Below are 13112 nucleotides of genomic sequence, written 5' to 3' on the forward strand. Positions count from 1 at the left end.
TTATGAATTCAATTTACTACATATTTACCTAAATCGAATTGAATTATATGAAAATACAAATTCGATTTATTTAATTTAATTTATTTTTATATGTGGTATGATTTGATTGAAAGAGCAACAATTTATACTACTTCATAGATTCTTCTATAATTTTATCTAGCATTAATAAAATTTCACTATCACTGGTTTTAAAAAAAATTAAAATCTAAAACGATGGTTAAAAATAAATAAAGAGAATAGATTTAATTCTTCTATAATTGTATGCATTTTTTAGAGTCCACAAGTTCTATGTTTTATAAATTAACGTTAATGCATATATAGTATATAAATAAATTTAATTAGAATAAATAACAATTTATTTATTTTATTTTAGACTTTATAAATGAAACGACTAATTCACTAATATAACGATTTATAATTAATGTAATATAATTAATTAAGTAATATAAATTATAATAAATTATATTAATTATATTAATATTTAAATATCTAATCAAATCAATTATTTGATATAATTAAGTTAGTACAATAAATGATATTAAATGAGTTAAAATAATTAAATCGGGAAACATTCTCCGAAACATGCCACGTCAGCTTCATCATTAAGCGTAGACATCCGATTTTTATATAATAGAATAGATGTAAGGCCTTTCCCTCAAGGCGGTGAAACTGACGTTGGGCTGTTTCATTGGCAAAGGTATCCGGCTTGTCAGAAGGACAAGGGAGACTGCCGGTTGGAGCTGATGATGATGATGGCTCCTTGCCCTTACGGCGTATCCTGAAAGGGAATGAATGGAGTACAATTCAAAATCATAAAGTAAATGGTATAAGAAGGCAAAAAAGGAAGTAATTACAATGCAACTTGGAGCCAATAACAGTAAATAAACACTTAATTGAGGCGAACATCATAAAAGTGTGGTTTAATCAAGAAAAAGAATGTGCTTCTCAATTAAGTAGCCTAAGGTTGCAAGTAATGAATGAGAAACAATTAAAGTACACTCAAGCTTAGGCATTCACATTAAGAGTGAATTGAATTTTTAAAAGAGTGGATAGTGAAGTTATGTCTGTTAATGCACAAGGTTACAGAGAAATTGACATAACCAACAATATCCAACTCAACAGTGATCAACTACTTATTTACCCAAAAGTAACAAGATAACCACAGGAACAAGGTACTTGTTACAAAACAAAATGACAAGCTTGATAAAAATAAAGTGAAGTCACTCAACCAAATGAAAAGCATTAAAGAACAAGCACTTGTTATGTGATTAAATGGTTTTAATTTGGAAACCATAATGAGCAAGTTGTTTAGTTCAATTCGCTAGGTTTAATTTGCACTTATTAACATTTCACCCTATATGTTACCAAATTGAAATTTTCAAACCAATTTGGTGCTAGCAACTCAAAGTAATAAATTAGTGCATTATTGAAATTCAGTTTCAAATATCATCACAACAATTCGAAAGTGCACAATTTTTAATTAGAATGCCTAACAAGGATAAAATTTAAGACATATGGTGGCCAAAACACATGAATTAAACAAAAAGTTCATTGAGGTATTATGTCAAACAGTTGGTATGCAGTTAAGATGCTTATGAATTTCAATCTAATTCAAGTAATCAGTAACCCAGATATCAGCAACACACTTACAATCAATATAACAATCAACAATTAACTAATCTAACCTAACCTAGTTACTAAAATCATTATGAAAACACAATTAAAAGTGACCAAAATAAGCATGAAATAGGGCAAGAAAATGGAACCTGCATTGATGATGTACATAAAATGGAGGGAGAGGGGTGGATAGAGAGCAGCTGCGGCGGTGCAGGGATTGCCACTGCTGGGATCGTGGTGGAGCTGCATCGCTGGATTTAGAACACGTGGCTGACTGGGGGCAGAGGAGAGGAGCTGGAAGACGGGGAGAAGAAGAGAGAGAGAGACAGAGAGAGAGAGACAGAGAGAGAGAGAGAGAGAGAGAGAGGGACCGATGGTTGTTGCCAGCCGCCACGGCGGTGATTGTGGATGTCGGACAGAGGTGGCTGGATGGTAGTATGGTGGTTTAGGGGTTGGGACGGGGTTGTGGTAAACGAACAAGAGAAGAGAAGGAATGGAGGTGGGTAGGGCGCTGATAAAGAGGATTTATGCCAATTCGGAATTTAGATAAAATAGAACTTCTTCCGTTGTAAGTATAGTCTGAACCGGCAATGGATACTCTCAATCAAATGTTAGTTCAATACAAAATAACCGAGAGTAGTTCAACCTCGGGTCGTTCTCCTTAGGAACGCAATTGAGGTGTTACTTCCTTGGTTGTTACAGCCAAAAAGGGGTTTTCAAGTGAGAAATCAAAGATTAAAAGAACCAAGAAATCAAAGAACTAAGTAATGAGCAAAATTGTAATTGATGCATAAAAGGGGCCTTGACTCGGGAGGGAAGATCCAAGGAATCCTATCATCGTCCTAACCATGACTATGGCAATTATGAGAGTTCTTATAGGATCTAGTGCATTAGTGCTGGTATGATCGCACCTATTAAAGTGGCGCACACAATTATCATAAGCATGGGGTGCGGCAGAGAATAACTCGATCCGTGAACCCTTGTGGGGACCGCGGGTACCTACGAAAGATCAGGCCATTGAGGATCGCTTTAAGGTATCCTTCTCGGGATAGAATCGTTTAAAGAAAGAGGGTCAGTACGACGTAAAAAAAAAAAAAAAAGAGGTGCAATACGAGGACTTCCCAAGAGGTCACCCATCCTAGTACTACTCTCACCCAAGCACACTTAATTATGGAGTTCTGACGGAATCCGATGCATTAGTGCTGGTATGATCGCACCTATCAAAGTGTGCGCTCACAATTATTATAAGCATGGGGCGCCACATAGAGTAACTCGAGCCGCAAAGTCTTGCGGGTACCGTGGGATCCTGCGGAAGATCAGGCTATTGAGAATCACTTTAAGGTATCCTTCTCGGGATAGAATCGTTTAAAGAAAGAGGGTTAGTACGACGTAAAAAAAAGAGAGGTACAACACGAGGACTTCTGAGGAGGTCACCCATCCTAGTACTACTCTCGCCCAAGCACACTTAACTGCAGAGTTCTGATGGGATCCGGTGCATTAGTGCTGATATGATCGCACCTACTAAAAGTGTGCGCACACAATTATCATAAGCATAGGGCGCGACATAGAGTAACTCGAGCCGCGAAGCCTTGTGGGGACCGCGAGAGCCTGCGCAAGATCAGGCCATTGAGGATCACTTTATGGTATCCTTCTCGGGATAGAATCGTTTAAAGAAAGAGGGCCAGTATGACGTAAAAAAAAAGAAAGGTGCAACACGAGGACTTCCATGCACGCTTAACTACGGAGTTCTGATGGGATCTGGTGCATTAGTGCTGGTATGATCGCACCTATTAAAGTGTGTGCAGACGATTATTATAAGCATGGGGCGCGACATAGAGTAACTCGAGCCGCAAAATCTTACGGGTACCGAGGGATCATGCGGAAGATCAGGCCATTGAGAATCAGTTTAAGGTATCCTTCTCGGGATAGAATCATTTAAAGAAAGAGGGTCAGTACGACGTAAAAAAAAGACGTGAAACACGAGGACTTCCGAGGAGATCACCCATCGAAGTACTACTCTTGCCCAAGCACGCTTAACTGCAGATATCTGATGGGATCCGGTGCATTAGTGCTGGTATGATCGCACCTATTAAGGTGTGCGCATAGAATTATCATAAGCATGGGGCGGGAAATAGAGTAACTCTAGCCGTGAAGCCTTGCGGGTACCGTGGGAACCTGCGAAAGATCAGGCCATTGAGAATCGCTTTAAGGTATCCTTCTGGGAATAGAATCGTTTAAAGAAAGAGTGTCAGTACGACGTAAAAAAAAAGAGGTGCAACACGAGAACTTCCCAAGTGGGCACCCATCCTAGTTCTACTTTCACCCAAGTACGCTTAACTGGAGAGTTCTGATGGGATCCGGTGCATTAGTGCGGGTATGATAGCACCTGTTAAAGTGTGCGCACACAGTTATCATAAGAATGGGGCGCGGCATAGAGTAACTCGAGCCGCAAAGCCTTGGCGGTACTGTGGGATCATGCGGAAGATCAGGCCATTGAGAATTACTTTAAGGTATCCTTCTCGGGATAGAATCGTTTAAAAAAAGAGGGTCAGTACGACGTAAAAAAAAGAGAGGTGCAACACGAGTACTTTTGAGGAGGTCACCTATCCTAGTTCTACTCTCGCCCAAGCACGCTTAACTGCAGAGTTCTGACGGGATCCGGTGCATTAGTGCTGGTATGATCGCACCTATTAAAGTGTGCGCACACAATTATCATAAGCATAGGGCGCGACATAGAGTAACTCGAGCCGCGAGGCCTTGCGAGGACCGCGGGAGCCTGTGCAAGATCAGGCCATTGAGGATCACTTTATGGTATCCTTCTCGGGATAGAATCGTTTAAAGAAAGAGGGCCAGTACGACGTAAAAAAAAAGAGGTGCAACACGAGGACTTTCCAGGAGATCACCCATCCTAGTATTACTCTCGCCAAAGCACGCTTAACTGCAGAGTTCTAATGGGATCCGGTGTATTAGTACTGGTATGATCGCACCTATTAAAGTGTGCAAACACAATTATCATAAGCATGGGGTGCGGCATAGTGTAAGCTGAGCCGCGAAGTCTTGCGGGGACCTTGAGAACCTGCGGAAGATCAGGTCATTAAGGATCACTTTAAGGTATCCTTCTAGGGATAGAATCGTTTAAAGAAAGAGGGTCAGTACGGCGTAAAAAAAAAGAGGTGCAACACGATGACTTCCCTAGAGGTCACCCATCTTGGTAGTACTCTCACCCAAGCACGCTTGACTACGGAGTTCTGGTAGGATCCGGTGCATTAATGCTGGTATGATCGCACCTATTAAAGTGTGTGCAGACAATTATTTTAAGCATGGGGCGCGACATAGAGTAACTAGAGCCACACAGCCTTACGGGTACCGTGGGATCCTGCGGAAGATCAGGCCATTGAGAATCACTTTAAGGTATGCTTCTCGGGATATAACCGTTTAAAGAAAGAGGGTCAGTACGATGTAAAAAAAAGACGTGCAACACGAAGACTTCCGAGGAGGTCACCCATCGTAGTACTACTCTCACCCAAGCACGCTTAACTGCAGATTTCTGATGGGATCCGGTGCATTAGTACTGGTATGATCGCACATATTAAAGTGTGCAAACACAATTATCATAAGCATGGGGCGCGAAATAGAGTAACTCTAGCTGTGAAGCCTTGCGGGTACCGTGGGAACCTACGAAAGATTAGGCCATTATGAATTGCTTTAAGGTATCCTTCTCGGGATAGAATCGTTTAAAAAAAGAGTGTCAGTACGACGTGAAAAAAAAGATGTGCAACACGAGAACTTCCAAGAGGACACCCATCCTAGTACTACTTTCGACCAAGCACGCTTAACTGCAGAGTTTTGATGGGATCTGGTGGATTAGTGCCAGTATGATCGCATCTATTAAAGTGTGCGCACACAATTAACATAAGCATAGGGCACGACATAGAGTAACTCGATCCGCAAAGCCTTGTGGGGACCACGGAAGCATGCGGAAGATCAGGCCATTAAGGATCGCTTTAAGGTATCCTTCTCATGATAGAATCGTTTCAGGAAAGAGGGTCAGTACGACGTAAAAAAAAAAAAAAAGAGAGGTGCAACACGAGGACTTCCCAGGAGGTCTACCATCCTAGTAATACTCTCGCCTAAGCACGCTTAATTGTGGAGTTATGATGGGATCCGGTACATTAGTGCTGGTATGATCGCACCTATTAAAGTGTGCGCACATAATTATCATATGCATTGGGCGCAGCATAGAGTAACTCGAGCCACGAAGCCTTGCGGGGATCGCGGGAACCTGCGGATGATCAAGCCGTTGAGGATTGCTTTAAGGTATCCTTCTCGGGATAGAATCGTTTAAAAAAAGATTGTCAATACGTCGTAAAAAAAAGAGGTGCAACACGAGGACTTCCCAAGAGGTCACCCATCCTAGTACTACTCTCACCCAAGAATGCTTAACTGTGGAGTTCTGATGGGATCCGATGCAATAATGCTGGTATGATCGCACCTATTAAAGTGTGCGCAGACAATTATCATAAGCAAGGGACGCGACATAGAGTAACTTGAGCCGCGAAGCCTTGCGGGTACCATGGGATCCTGCGGAAGATCAGGCCATTGAGAATCACTTTATGGTATCCTTCTCGGGATAGAATCGTTTAAAGAAAGAGGGTCAGTACAACGTAAAAAAAATGACGTGCAACACGAGGACTTCCGAGAAGGTCACCCATCCTAATACTACTCTCGCCCAAGCACGTTTAGCTGTAGAGTTCTGATAGGATCCGGTGCATTAGTGCTATTATGATCGCACCTATTGAAGTGTGCGCACACAATTATCATAAGCATAGGGCATGGCATATAGTAACTCGAGCCGCGAAGCCTTGCGGGGAACACGGGAGCCTGTACAAGATCAGGCCATTGAATATCGCTTTAACGTATCCTTCTCGGGATAGAATCGTTTAAAGAAAGAGGGTTAGTACGACGTAAAAAAAAAGAGGTGCAACACGAGGATTTCGCACGAGGTCACCCATCCTAGTACTACTATCACCAAAGCACGCTTAACTACGGAGTTCAGATGGGATCCGGTGCATTATTGCTGGTTTAATCGCACCTATTAAAGTATGCGCACACAATTATCATAAGCATGGGGTGCGACATAGAGTAACTCGAGCTGCGAAGCTTTGCGGGTACCATGGGATCCTGTGGAAGATCATGCCATTGAGAACCGGTGAGAACCGGTTTAAGGTATCTTTCTCGGGATAGAATCGCTTAAAGAAACATCGTCAGTATCACGTAAAAATAAAAGACGTGCAACACGAGGCCTTTCGAGGAGGTGACCCATCCTAGTACTACTCTTGCCCAAGCACGCTTAACTATAGAGTTCTAATGGGATCTGATGCATTAGTGCTGGTATGATCGCACCTATTAAAGTGTGCGCACACAATTATCATAAGCATAGGATGCGACATAGAGTAACTCGAGCTGCGAAGCCTTGGGGGGACCACGGGAGCCTGCGCAAGATCAGGCCAATGAGGATCGCTTTAAGGTTTCTTTCTCGGGATAGAATCGTTTAAAGAAAGAAGGTCAGTACGACGTAAAAAAAAAGAGGTGCAACACGAGGACTTCCCAGGAGGTCACCCATTCTGGTACTACTCTCGCACAAGCACGCTTAATTGTGGAGTTCTGATGGGATTCGGTGCATTAGTGCTGGTATGATCGCACCTATTTAAATGTATGCACACAATTACCAAAAGCATAGGGCACGAGATAGAGTCACTCGAGCCGCGAAGCCGTGCGGGTACCATGGGATCCTGCGGAAGATTAGGCCATTGAGGATCACTTTAAGGTTTCCTTCTCAGGATAGAATCGTTTAAAGAAAGAGGGTCAGTACGATGTAAAAGAAAAGAGAGGTGCAATACGAGGACTTCCGAGTAGGTCACCCATCCTAGTACTACTCTCGCCCAAGCACGCTTAACTACAGAGTTCTGATGGGATCCGATGCATTAGTGCTGGTATGATCGCACCAATTAAAGTGTGCGCACATAATTACGATAAGCATAGGGCACGTCATAGAGTAACTCGATCCGCGAAGCCTTGCTAGGACCACGGGAGCCTGTGCAAGATCAGGACATTGAGGATCACTTTAGGGTATCTATCTCGCGATAGAATCGTTTAAAGAAAGAGGGTTAGTACGACATAAAAAAAAAGAGAGGTGCAACACGGGACTTCCCAGGAGGTCACCCATCCTAGTACTACTATCGCCCAAGCACGCTTAACTACAGAGTTCTGATGGGATCCGGTACATTAGTGCTGGTATGATCGCACCTATTAAAGTGTGCGCACACAATTATCATAAGGATGGGGAGCGACATAGAGTAACTCGAGCCGCAAAGCCTTGCGGGGACCCCGGGAGTCTGCGGAAGATCAGGCCATTGAGGATTGCCTTAAGGTATCGTTCTCGGGATTGAATCGTTTAAAGAAAGATGGTCAGTACGACGTAAAAAAAAGAGGTGCAACACGAGAACTTCCCAACATGTCACCCATCCTAGTACTACTGTCACCCAAGCACGCTTAACTGCGGAGTTCTGAGGGGATCCAGTGCATTAGTGCTGGTATGATCGCACCTATTAAAGTGTGCGCGACAGTTATCATAAGCATGGGCCGCGACATAAGTAACTTGAGGCGCGAAGCCCTGCGGGTACCGTGGGATCCTGCGGAAGATCTGGCCATTGAGAATCACTTTAAGGTACCTTCTCGGGATAGAATCGTTTAAAAAAAGAGGGTCAGTACGACGTAAAAAAAAAGGCATGCAACACGAGGCCTTCCGAGGAAGTGACCCATCCTAGTACAACTCTTGCCCAAGCACGCTTAACTACAGAGTTCTGATGGGATTTGGTGCGTTAGTGCTGGTATGATCGTACCTATTTAAGTGTGCACACACAATTATCATAAACATAGGGCGTGACATAGAGTAACTCGAGCTACGAAGCCTTGCGGGGACCACAGGAGCCTGCGCAAGATCAGGCCATTGAGGATCGCTTTAAGGTATCCTTCTCAAGATAGAATCGTTTAAAGAAAGAGGGTTAGTATGACGTAAAAAAAAAAGAGGTGCAACACGAGGACTTCCCAAGAGGTCACCCATCCTAGTATTACTCTCACCCAAAAATGCTTAACTGTGGAGTTTTGATGGGATCCGGTGCATTAGTGCTAGTATGATCGCGCTTATTAAACTGTGCGCACATAATAATCATAAGCATGGGGCGCGACATAGAGTAACTTGAGCCACGAAGCCTTGCGGGTACCGTGGGATTCTCCGAAAGATTAGGCCATTGAGAATCGCTTTATGGTAATCTTTTTGGGATAGAATCGTTTAAAGAAAGAGGGTTAGTGTGACGTAAAAAAAAGACGTGCAACACGAGGACATCCGAGGAGGTCACCCATCCAAGTACTACTCTCGCCCAAGCACACTTAACTGCGGAGTTCTAATGGATCCGGTGCATTCGTGCTGGTATGATCACACCTATTAAAGTGTGCGCACACAATTATCATAAGAATGGGGCGCGACATAAAGTAACTCGAGCCACGAATCCTTGCAGGGAACGCAGGAGCCTACGGAAGATCAAGCCATTGAGGATCGCTTTAAGGTAACGTTCTCAGGTTAGAATCGTTTAAAGAAAGAAGGTCAGTACGACATAAAAAAAAAGAGAGGTGCAATACGAGGACTTCCCAGAAGGTCACCCATCCTAGTACTACTCTCGCCCAAGCACGCATAACTACGGAGTTCTGATGGGATCCGGTGCATTAGTGCTGGTATGATCGCACTTATTAAAGTGTGCACACACAATAATCACAAGCATGGGGAGCGGCATAGAGTAACTCGAGCCGCGAAGCCTGGCGGGGACCGTGGGATCCTGCGAAAGATCAGGCCGTTGATAATCACTTTAAGGCATCCTTCTCGAGATAGAATCGTTTAAAGAAAGATAGTCAGTACGACGTAAAAAAAAAAAGGTGCAACACGAGGACTTCCCAAGAGGTTACCTATCGTAGTACATCTCCTACACAAGCATGCTTAACTACGGAGTTCTGATGGAACGGTGCGTTAGTGCTGGTATGATCGCACCTATTTATATGTGCGTACACAATTATCATAAGCATGGGGCGCGACATAGAGTAACTCGAGCCGCGAAGCCTTGCGGGGACCGCGAGAGCCTGCGGAAGATCAGGCCATTGAGGAGCGCTTTAAGGTATCCATCTTGGGATAGAATCATTTAAAAAAATAGGGTCAGTACGACGTAAAAAAAAAGGAGGTGTAACACAAGCACTTCCCAGGAGGTCACCCATCCTAGTACAACTCTCGCCCAAGCAAGTTTAACTGCGGAGTTCTGATGGGATCCGGTGCATTAGTGCTGGTATGATCGCACCTATTAAAGTCTGCGCACACAATTATCATAAGCATGGGGCGCGATATATAGTAACTCGAGCCGCGAAGCCTTGCGGGGACCGCGGGAGCTTGCAGAAGATTAGGCCATTGAGGATCGCTTAAAGGTATCCTTCTCGAGATAGAATCCTTTAAAGAAAGAAGATCAGTATGACGTAAAAAAAAAGGAGGTGCAACACGAGGACTTCCAAGGAGGTCACCCGTTCTAATACTACTCTCGCCCAAGCACGCTTAACTGCGGAGTTCTGATGGGATCCGGTGCATTAGTGCTGGTATGATTGCATCTATTAAAGTGTGCGCACACAATTATCATAAGCATGGGGAGCGCGATAGAGTAACTCGAGCTGCGAAGCCTTGCGGGGACTGCGGGAGCTTGCGGAAGATCAGGCCATTGAGGAACGCCTTAAGGTATCCTTCACGGGATAGAATCATTTCAAGAAAGATGGTTAGTACGATGTAAAAAAAAAGGTGCAACACGAGGACTTCCCAAGAGGTCACCCGTCCTAGTACTACTATCGCCCAAGCACGTTTAACTGCGGAGTTCTGATGGGATCCGGTGCATTAGTGCTGGTATGATCGCACCTATTAAAGTGTGCGCACAAAATTATCACAAGCATGGGGCACGACATAGAGTAACTCGTGCCACGAAGCCATGCGGGGACCGTGGGAGCCTGCAAAGATCAGGCCATTGAGGATCGCTTTAAGGTATCCTTGTCGGGATAGAATCGTTTAAAGAAAGTGGGTCAGTACAACGTAAAAAGAAAGAGGTGCAAAACGAGGACTTCCCAGGAGGTTGATTGGTGGATAACAATCCAACACCAAAACTCACGGGCAAATGTACCGGGTCGCATCAAGTAGTAATTACTCACATGAGTGAGGTCGATCCCACAGGGATTGAAGGATTGAGCAATATTAGTTAGATGGTTGATTTAGTTAAGCAAACAGTTGATGAGTTGAGTGAATTTTGATAAACAGAAGCTAAATTGAAAGAAACTAAAAAGGAGAGGGAGAATTGACAGTAAATTAAAGAGCAGAAAAAGTGAACGAGCTAAATCTTAAAGTGCAAGTAATGTAAATGACTGAAACTTAGATTGCAAGAAATGTAAATGGCTGAAGCTTAAAGTGCAAGAAATGTAAACTACTGAATATAAATTGCTGTGAAACTTAAATTTCTGAAAGATTAAGGAGATTTGGGGAGTTGGGATTCAACATTAAGCAAGAAAATGTAAAGAGCAATCAAGAAGAGAAGTAGAAAATGAAGTAAAGTGTAGAAGATCTTAAACAGAAAAGGAAAATTTCTTGAAAGAACAAAATAGAAAGTAAACTTAGCTCAATTGTTAAATCGAAAGGAGAAATTGAAGATCTCAGGGGATCAATGAGACTAGAAAGTAGATCCAGATTTCAATTCCTTCCTTGATCAAACAGAAGCTAAATTGCAGAAGAAATGTAAATGAAACAGCAAATGAAACTCAAATCCAATTCCTCAATTCTCAGAATTATGCAGAAGAAGAACAAGATGAATTTCAGATCAAGTATTGAAACAGAATTCCTTCAATCTCAATCCAAAATTCAAAACAGAAGCTGGAAGAGGAAAATGAAAACTAGAGAGGAAGACTGAGATCCAATCTCAATTCTTGAGCTCTCAATGAAAACTAATTTTTAAGAAAAATGAAAAATGAGCTAAGAGTAAACTAGAAATAAAAAAAAAGTCCTCTACAAATCAAACTAACTCCTATTTATACACTTTCTATTTCTTGATCTTCAGAATTTGGAGTGGGCTTTTCAACTTATGAAGAATTGGATCCAATTTGGCCTTTGCTTTAAAAATGGAACAAGGGACACCTCCCAGGGAAGCGCTCAGTTAAATGCAACAACACAACGCTCAATTTGCTTGGTCCCAGGCTCATGCATAGCTCAATTGTTCATGGCGCTACGTTAAGTAATGTAACGTAGCGCCCCTCCTTGTGTCAAGCCCATGTCAACCTTCTTCAAACCAGCCATGTTCATGGTGCCACGTTAAGTGAGTGAACGTTGCGCCCTTTGTGCGCAAGGTGAGGCTCCCTTTTTCGAGCCTTGGTGAGTTCATTTTGCCAATTTCCTTTGTGAAGAGTAGCGCTCAGTTAGTGCTTCTAACGTAGCACCCCTTTGTTGTTTGCCTCGTTCCCCATATCAAGCCCTGGTGGTTGCATTTGTGCCAACAATTCCTTTGTAGTAGTGCTTCTCTTGGTTCCCTTATCTGCACAGTTCGATTCCTGGCTCCTTCACTAGCAAATGTTGTGCCTTGATTTTCTTTGGGGAGGCCACGAAAAAGTGAAAACTTTTAACGTAGCGCTCTATCCAATTGAGTGCTACCCTTGTTTTCCTTGGCTCCCTTGAGTACGTAGCGTCATGCCTTTGCTTCCTTGGCCTTGTTGCTTTGGTGCTGGGCGCTTGGTGTTGGCGCTAAATTAAAGAGCGCTGCGCTAAATTGGGGAGTGCTATACTTGGTTCCTTGAGTGTGTGACTCTTACTCCTTTAGTGAGCGCCACGCTTTTGTGCCTTGGGTCACGCTTTTCAAAGTGTGGCCTAAGGTCCAAAGTGTGCTCTAAGGTTCATTTTATTCCTTTTTTTCATCATTTCTTTACCTACAAGTAATCAAAACAACCAATCAAAGCATCACCAAATTCACAAGGTTTATAAATCATTCAAAAACCAACTAATTCTAGCTTAAACCTTATGATTTTGTTTCAAATAAAGGATGGTTGATTGATTTACCATAACCTTGCAAATCCACTCCAAACCACTTACTTATGGTGCAAGAAAGTGCATAAAACCTAATGAAACAAGTGAAAAATGCTCGAAAAGCTAGCATAAGATGACTTGCCATCACAACACCAAACTTAAACCTTGCTTGTCCCGAAGCAAGCACTAAACATAAGAGAAAATGAAATGAAATAGAGAAGTATGCATGTCCTTATTTAGCAAATAGTTGAACTTGGTTCATGGGGTTTTATGCAGACAAATGTAGCTTATTTATTCCTTGCTGATAAATAAAAAATGTTTCCTTAAAGGTTCACTAGAGTTGCTGCTATAATGT

At 42.8% G+C, this 13112-nt stretch overlaps 18 non-coding genes and 8 pseudogenes across 18 annotated transcripts; all 26 read right to left on the minus strand.

Annotated features, from left to right (window-relative positions):
• Window positions 1-2717: 2717 nt before the first annotated feature.
• LOC112699294 (5S ribosomal RNA) lies at window positions 2718-2836 on the minus strand. The gene has a single exon (XR_003152376.1). It is a non-coding gene; the product is annotated as a 5S ribosomal RNA (ribosomal RNA).
• Window positions 2837-3018: 182 nt separating this feature from the next.
• On the minus strand, window positions 3019-3137 carry LOC112699088 (5S ribosomal RNA). Its single transcript, XR_003152210.1, has one exon. It is a non-coding gene; the product is annotated as a 5S ribosomal RNA (ribosomal RNA).
• A 449-nt stretch (window positions 3138-3586) lies between these two features.
• LOC112699425 (5S ribosomal RNA) lies at window positions 3587-3705 on the minus strand (annotated as a pseudogene).
• Window positions 3706-3886: 181 nt separating this feature from the next.
• Window positions 3887-4005, minus strand: LOC112699488 (5S ribosomal RNA; annotated as a pseudogene).
• Window positions 4006-4187: 182 nt separating this feature from the next.
• Window positions 4188-4306, minus strand: LOC112699378 (5S ribosomal RNA). Its single transcript, XR_003152452.1, has one exon. It is a non-coding gene; the product is annotated as a 5S ribosomal RNA (ribosomal RNA).
• A 181-nt stretch (window positions 4307-4487) lies between these two features.
• LOC112699330 (5S ribosomal RNA) lies at window positions 4488-4606 on the minus strand. The gene has a single exon (XR_003152411.1). It is a non-coding gene; the product is annotated as a 5S ribosomal RNA (ribosomal RNA).
• Window positions 4607-4787: 181 nt separating this feature from the next.
• LOC112699455 (5S ribosomal RNA) lies at window positions 4788-4906 on the minus strand (annotated as a pseudogene).
• Window positions 4907-5086: 180 nt separating this feature from the next.
• Window positions 5087-5205, minus strand: LOC112699282 (5S ribosomal RNA). The gene has a single exon (XR_003152367.1). It is a non-coding gene; the product is annotated as a 5S ribosomal RNA (ribosomal RNA).
• A 181-nt stretch (window positions 5206-5386) lies between these two features.
• LOC112699483 (5S ribosomal RNA) lies at window positions 5387-5504 on the minus strand (annotated as a pseudogene).
• A 189-nt stretch (window positions 5505-5693) lies between these two features.
• On the minus strand, window positions 5694-5812 carry LOC112699385 (5S ribosomal RNA). Its single transcript, XR_003152457.1, has one exon. It is a non-coding gene; the product is annotated as a 5S ribosomal RNA (ribosomal RNA).
• A 180-nt stretch (window positions 5813-5992) lies between these two features.
• On the minus strand, window positions 5993-6111 carry LOC112699159 (5S ribosomal RNA). The gene has a single exon (XR_003152276.1). It is a non-coding gene; the product is annotated as a 5S ribosomal RNA (ribosomal RNA).
• A 181-nt stretch (window positions 6112-6292) lies between these two features.
• On the minus strand, window positions 6293-6411 carry LOC112699469 (5S ribosomal RNA; annotated as a pseudogene).
• Window positions 6412-6592: 181 nt separating this feature from the next.
• LOC112699414 (5S ribosomal RNA) lies at window positions 6593-6711 on the minus strand. Its single transcript, XR_003152482.1, has one exon. It is a non-coding gene; the product is annotated as a 5S ribosomal RNA (ribosomal RNA).
• A 192-nt stretch (window positions 6712-6903) lies between these two features.
• LOC112699408 (5S ribosomal RNA) lies at window positions 6904-7022 on the minus strand. Its single transcript, XR_003152476.1, has one exon. It is a non-coding gene; the product is annotated as a 5S ribosomal RNA (ribosomal RNA).
• A 181-nt stretch (window positions 7023-7203) lies between these two features.
• LOC112699296 (5S ribosomal RNA) lies at window positions 7204-7322 on the minus strand. The gene has a single exon (XR_003152378.1). It is a non-coding gene; the product is annotated as a 5S ribosomal RNA (ribosomal RNA).
• A 183-nt stretch (window positions 7323-7505) lies between these two features.
• Window positions 7506-7624, minus strand: LOC112699075 (5S ribosomal RNA). Its single transcript, XR_003152197.1, has one exon. It is a non-coding gene; the product is annotated as a 5S ribosomal RNA (ribosomal RNA).
• Window positions 7625-7807: 183 nt separating this feature from the next.
• On the minus strand, window positions 7808-7925 carry LOC112699051 (5S ribosomal RNA). Its single transcript, XR_003152175.1, has one exon. It is a non-coding gene; the product is annotated as a 5S ribosomal RNA (ribosomal RNA).
• A 180-nt stretch (window positions 7926-8105) lies between these two features.
• LOC112699386 (5S ribosomal RNA) lies at window positions 8106-8224 on the minus strand. The gene has a single exon (XR_003152458.1). It is a non-coding gene; the product is annotated as a 5S ribosomal RNA (ribosomal RNA).
• Window positions 8225-8402: 178 nt separating this feature from the next.
• Window positions 8403-8521, minus strand: LOC112699493 (5S ribosomal RNA; annotated as a pseudogene).
• Window positions 8522-8703: 182 nt separating this feature from the next.
• Window positions 8704-8822, minus strand: LOC112699500 (5S ribosomal RNA; annotated as a pseudogene).
• A 180-nt stretch (window positions 8823-9002) lies between these two features.
• Window positions 9003-9120, minus strand: LOC112699363 (5S ribosomal RNA). The gene has a single exon (XR_003152439.1). It is a non-coding gene; the product is annotated as a 5S ribosomal RNA (ribosomal RNA).
• A 183-nt stretch (window positions 9121-9303) lies between these two features.
• On the minus strand, window positions 9304-9422 carry LOC112698873 (5S ribosomal RNA). The gene has a single exon (XR_003152006.1). It is a non-coding gene; the product is annotated as a 5S ribosomal RNA (ribosomal RNA).
• A 181-nt stretch (window positions 9423-9603) lies between these two features.
• Window positions 9604-9720, minus strand: LOC112699539 (5S ribosomal RNA; annotated as a pseudogene).
• A 182-nt stretch (window positions 9721-9902) lies between these two features.
• LOC112699138 (5S ribosomal RNA) lies at window positions 9903-10021 on the minus strand. The gene has a single exon (XR_003152257.1). It is a non-coding gene; the product is annotated as a 5S ribosomal RNA (ribosomal RNA).
• Window positions 10022-10203: 182 nt separating this feature from the next.
• Window positions 10204-10322, minus strand: LOC112699081 (5S ribosomal RNA). The gene has a single exon (XR_003152203.1). It is a non-coding gene; the product is annotated as a 5S ribosomal RNA (ribosomal RNA).
• A 179-nt stretch (window positions 10323-10501) lies between these two features.
• LOC112699000 (5S ribosomal RNA) lies at window positions 10502-10620 on the minus strand. The gene has a single exon (XR_003152126.1). It is a non-coding gene; the product is annotated as a 5S ribosomal RNA (ribosomal RNA).
• Window positions 10621-13112: the final 2492 nt, after the last annotated feature.

This window comes from Arachis hypogaea, chromosome 6 (genome assembly GCF_003086295.3).
Source record: "Arachis hypogaea cultivar Tifrunner chromosome 6, arahy.Tifrunner.gnm2.J5K5, whole genome shotgun sequence".
Classification (NCBI taxonomy): domain Eukaryota; kingdom Viridiplantae; phylum Streptophyta; class Magnoliopsida; order Fabales; family Fabaceae; genus Arachis; species Arachis hypogaea.